This window comes from Macaca nemestrina, chromosome 5 (genome assembly GCF_043159975.1).
Source record: "Macaca nemestrina isolate mMacNem1 chromosome 5, mMacNem.hap1, whole genome shotgun sequence".
In the NCBI taxonomy this organism is placed as follows: domain Eukaryota; kingdom Metazoa; phylum Chordata; class Mammalia; order Primates; family Cercopithecidae; genus Macaca; species Macaca nemestrina.
Genome location: NC_092129.1, coordinates 18,475,433 through 18,480,981, shown reverse-complemented (window position 1 = coordinate 18,480,981; position 5,549 = coordinate 18,475,433). Strand labels below are relative to the sequence as shown.

The following is a 5,549-nucleotide window of genomic DNA, read 5'->3' as shown; positions in this document are numbered from 1 at the left end:
TGCATTCTTGTAACATTTTCAAATGGGAAAGGAGTACATAAAATAACGGAAGTAAATTCCTTTTCATTGATCCTTTTTAAGAATTCTACCTCCTGTTAGCAAGTTGTAGTATGTCTTTTCAGGCTTTTTTCTATTCCCATGCTTGCTCATGCACAAATATATACATGAGTTTTACAAATGGGATGAATGACATTATTATGTACAATCTATCTAGATTGCTTTCTGACTTCTTTTTTGAACTTTATATCTTGAAGAATTTCCCTAGGAGTATATATAAAACAACCTAATTCTTTTAAATAGCCATATAGTGTTTCATTGTTCACATGGAAATATTAAAACTTAGTCATTACTTTCGTGGATGAATGTTTAGGCTGTTAAAAATTTTTCTCTATTATATCATTAATATTCATATATATATTTGTCCACATGTGTAAGTATTTTTGTAGGATAGATTGTTAGAAGTAATATTGTTCCATCAAAGGGCATAATCTTTAACATATTGATGAGTGTTGCCAAACTGACCCACAGAAATGCTATGGTTGTTTATATTCAGATTCATAGTGATGAAAATGCCCTTTTCCTTATACCCTTACCAAAACTACATATTATCAATTGTTCAGCTTTCTTTAATCTGGTGGGAAATCACTAAAAAGATTATTGATCTTTATACTCATTGATCACTTTTTTCTTTTTATGTTGTTCATGTTAATTCTTTGACCTTATTATATTGGGTTGTCTTTTCATTATTTAATTGAAGGAACTCTTTAGTTTTTACATATTATAGCAGTTAATCCCTTTCTGTTACATGTTACACCTATCTCCTTTCAGTCTGTTTTGTCTTTCATTAAACATGGTTTACGTGATCTTTTCCTGGGCAGAAAAATTTAAAGCATCATGTAGTTATATCTGACAGTTGTTTCCTTGTGTTCCTTGTGACTTACGAGTTTTTTGCTTTTTTTCCTCCCCAAGTTCAGGTCAGATGGGTAATGTGCCGAGATTGTAGTGCATTTCACACGTGCATGTGAACACCCAGTCATTGTTGCTCATGAGCTACAAAAGGATCAGGCTTCTAAGTTTTCTATCTTGTTTACGAATGATATTTCCTTAAGAGTACATACGTATTCGGGTTGGGCAAGGTGGCACACGCCTGTAGTCCCAGCACTTTGGGAAGCCAAGGAGGGAAGATCACTTGAGGCCAGGATTTAGAGACCAGCCTGGCCAACATGGCGAAACCCCATCGATACTAAAAATACAAAAAATAGCTGGGAGTCGTGGTGCACACCTGTAATCCCAGCTACTTGGGAGGTTGAGGTGGGAGGATTGCTTGAACCCAGGGAGGCAGAGGTTGCAGTGAGCAGGAATTGCACCTGGGTGACAAAGCGAGACTGTAAAAAAAAAAAAAAAAGGACATACATATTCTTATGTTTTCCTCATATTTGTTAAAAATTTTAATCTTATGATTATTAATTCAATTGGAATTTATGGCCAGGCACGGTGGCTAACGCCTATAATCGTAGCACTTTGGAAAACCGAGGAAGGTGCATCACCTGAGGTTAGGAGTTCGAGACCAACCTGGGGCAACACGGTGACACCCCACCTCTACTAAAAGTACAAAAATTAGCCAGGCATGCTGGCATGCACCTGTAATCCCAGCTACTCAAGGGGCTGAGAGAGGAGAACCACTTGAACTCTGGAGGCAGAGGTTGCAGTGAGCCAAGATTGTGCCACTATACTCTAGCCTGGGTGACAGAGCAAGACTCCATCTCAAAAAAAAAAAAAAAAAAAAAAAAAAATTGGAATTTATTTTGAGGTATAGTGTGAGGTGGGAATCTCATTTGATTATTTTTCCCTTATGTTCTACCACAATTGATTTGAAATTCTTTCATTAGTATGCACTACAGTTCCCATGAAAACATGGGTCTGTTGCTGGATTCTCTCTTCTGTTTACTGAACTATCTTTTTAGTCCTATGCCAATACATTTTTGTTAAATTACTATAATTTTGTAATGTATTTTGATATCTGGCATGGAAAATCATCTTTATTGTTCTTTTGCTTTAAAAGTCAGCATTCTTACTTATTTACTCTCCCAGATAAAATTAGGATCAGTCTTTCAATTCTAAACGTATTTTTTCTCTGAGTATTTGATGGGATTATACTGAGTTGATAAATTGGCATAAAATTGATATATTTATAATGTATTTTTTTTTTAAAGAAAACAAGCTTGGCAAGTTTTATTAAAGGAAAATTTTGCATAGTTTACTTTCCACCAGGCTGTTCTGGCATGCTTCTAATGATAGCAGAATCACCTGGATCAGTGAGTGCCAGTGTGCACACTCTGTAGTATTTTCCACATGCTGTGCCCAGTTCAATATTATTGCCACTGTAGTGATGGACACCAATTTTGGCCAACATTGCATAGTACTCTATTTCCGATTTCCTTAAAGCTGGGCAGTTGTTAGCAAGGATGACTAATTTTGCTGTGCCTTGTCTGATCATCTTTAGAGTCTGCTTGTACCCCAGCATGTACTTTCCACTTTCCATGAGTTGGAGCCGAGAATTAATTGACTCCAGTGACTTTTTCATCTCCTTGGTCGGGATGGCCCAAACTAAGAGCTGCTGCCAAGATGGCCGGGGAGTGAGAAAGGTGATATCTGTATAATGTTATATTTACAATAAAAATATTACATATACTATATATATATAATCTCTGTATTCAGGTCTCTTTTTCATCCTTACATATAGGTTTAGAGTTGTCTTCATTATATGTTATGCAAATTATTCCTAGATAATCCATAATTTTATCTTTTTCCAGTTGTTTTTAAATGACCTACCTACATATGTGCCACATGCAGGAGGAGATGGCAGAAATAGTAAATGATTTGCCTAAGTGCAACTAGTTAATAACAGAATTTAGATTAGAAACCAAGTCTTCTGACTGGAATTCCTCCCACAATAAGGCAGATTCTTTTACTATTGTCCCATTCTTGTTGCTATCTTTCTCTCTCTCTATTTTACTTTATTTTATTTTATTTTGAGATAAGGTCTTGCTCTGTTGCCCAGGCTGGAGTACAATAACACCATCTAAGCTCTCTGCAACCTTCGCCTCTGGGGTTCAAGTGATTCTCCTGCCTCAACCTCCCAGGTAGCTGGGATTCCAGGCACCTGCCACCACACCCAGCTGTTTTCTGTATTTTTAGTAGAGATGAGGTTTCACCATGTTGGCCAGGCAGGTCTCGAACTCCTGACCTCAAGTGATCCACCGCCTCGGCCTCCCAGAGTACTGGCACTACAGGCGTGAGCCACCACCCCTGGCCTCTCTCTCTTTGAATGTAGCTTTGTGTTGAATAATGAATCTGAGTCAAGAAAATATAGCCTAATCTCGTACATTTTAGACTCATAAGAAATTGAAATAAATGTGTAAGGCTCACTTCTCAAATTCTATTCATATTCAAAGTAAGTGATATTTATGTTGATGCAATTTAGGGAGTCTGTCTTTAACCTAATATTGCTTTAAAGGCCTCACACAAATGAAACCTAAGCAAAATTTCTTAAATAGTAATCTCAAATTTTATCTATGAAATAAAGCTTTAAAAGGTCATCTTATTCATAAGTTTTATATCTCATTAAAGACTGAAAAAACATAATCTCATTATAATTAAACTTTGCATTTTATCTTTTATTTAGTGCCATTGCAAAACAGAATTGTTTGATCACTGTCAACAGTTGAAAACATGATGGTAGTTTCAGCAATTATTGGTACATTGTGAGTCTATCACCAAGTATTTTAATGCCAGTGCAAATCAGTGATTTCAATAAATAAATTTTGAAATAAATAAAACCAGAATGTTTTAACAAAACTTAAACTAAAGGCACAAAATGTATAGATGCAGGCTTAATGGTGTACCCTAACAACGTTTCTGCAGGTGGCTTGTCAGGAGGAAGCTTGATGCATTCTGTCCCTTGAATAGGCAAAGGTCTCCAGCCACTTTCTTTAAAGTTAGTAGGTGTGCCAACTAATTCCATTGCACAAGAAGAACCCTGAAAGATTTAACAAACTGCATCTTTTCCCCCTATTTTTAAGCACAGTGCCTCAAACAAGATGCTAGTTATCCCTGTGAGATCAGATCAAATATAACAGTGAGAAATTGAAATTTGTATTCAGTCCACTTAAATGCTCATCCAGTCAAAAATAGATTTGGTAAATTATAAAAACATGGCTTGTTTTAAATACAAAAAAATTAGAAAAGGAACTGACTGAGAGGATCAAAGATGAGTGGAACCAGGTTTCATGGTATGGAGGCCAGTTGAACAAGTAAAGAATACAAAATAAAATACAGACAGTTTTCTTCTTGATTCAGGAGGTATCTGAATTTCCTGCACTTGTGGAGAAAGTCATCGTGCTTGAAAAGGTCTAGGTGTCCTGGTTGAAGCAGTATAAAAGCTGAGGATTCTGACACTCTTGTTTTCATGGTAGGCTCCTGACTTGATAATGAGCCACTTGGATATGAACCCTTGTTGACACACATTGGTATGCAGACGCCAGCTGTGGAGTCTCCCACAAGTGAAGAGTAGGACTCGAGTAGGTCTTACATGTTAGTAAAATCTTTATGCTACTATTTACAGGGGTCTCACAGAATATCTTTGCCTTCTACTTTTAGTATTTGTGGCTCCCTTCTGGTGAAGAGTCCTGGGAAGACATGGTGCTGATAGTGATCCAGTACATCAAATACCATGACTGTTTTTTGTTTGTTGTCTTCCATCCGGGTCTTCTTAACAGAAAATTTATTAATTTTTTAAAATAAAATGTTTTCATTTTAAAAATGAAAATATTTTACACCATTACATGTAAACTCCCATATCTTTACTATTTGTGTCTCATTCTCATTGCTGCCCAGGTGAAACCTGTAAGTTCTATCAGACAGGCCTCTTGTCTTCGTTCTTGCACAAGGCAGCCACACCTGGAATGAGAGCAACTGGGATCCAGTGCTCAGCCACAGGGACTGGAAGTAGCTGTGTTAGGAATATGGTGCCCCAGCTTTTCACTGAGGGATTGATGCTTCTTTGGCTGACATAAATCTGCTCTACTGAAAAACATTTGGAAAGGAGCTTTGCAGAGTGTAACTTGCCTGGTTGGCAGTCTTGTTTCTTTCTTAGCCAAGAAGAAGCAAGGGGCTCATCAAACCAAATTTCAACCTTCAGCTCCACTTGAAAAATCATGGTGGTTGACACAGGGATCAGCAAAGTCTTTGAAGTTCTTTGGCATGCAAGGCAAATTATAATTTCGTTCATAAGGGAAATGTTTTTCCTTTTGTGCTGTTTGGTATCCTGGGCACAGAATTCCTTTCCAGTTTTCCATAACCAGCATCCTGGGTATTTTTGTATTAAAATTATACCTTATGTTTTATCCTTCTCTTACTGGATACGTTTCATCCTTTTTGCTTGAATAATTAGGCCAAGAGAATAAAAATGTAGTCTTGAGTCAAATAAATTCAAATTAAGTGGTTATTGAGAAAGAGACATTTCAATTTCTTCATTTGCGTTTTTATTT

At 36.7% G+C, this 5,549-nt stretch overlaps 2 pseudogenes; both read right to left on the bottom strand.

Moving 5' to 3' along the window:
* Positions 1-973: 973 nt before the first annotated feature.
* LOC112423311 (small nucleolar RNA U13) lies at positions 974-1,062 on the bottom strand (annotated as a pseudogene).
* Positions 1,063-2,257: 1,195 nt separating this feature from the next.
* Positions 2,258-5,218, bottom strand: LOC112423302 (large ribosomal subunit protein eL30 pseudogene; annotated as a pseudogene).
* Positions 5,219-5,549: the final 331 nt, after the last annotated feature.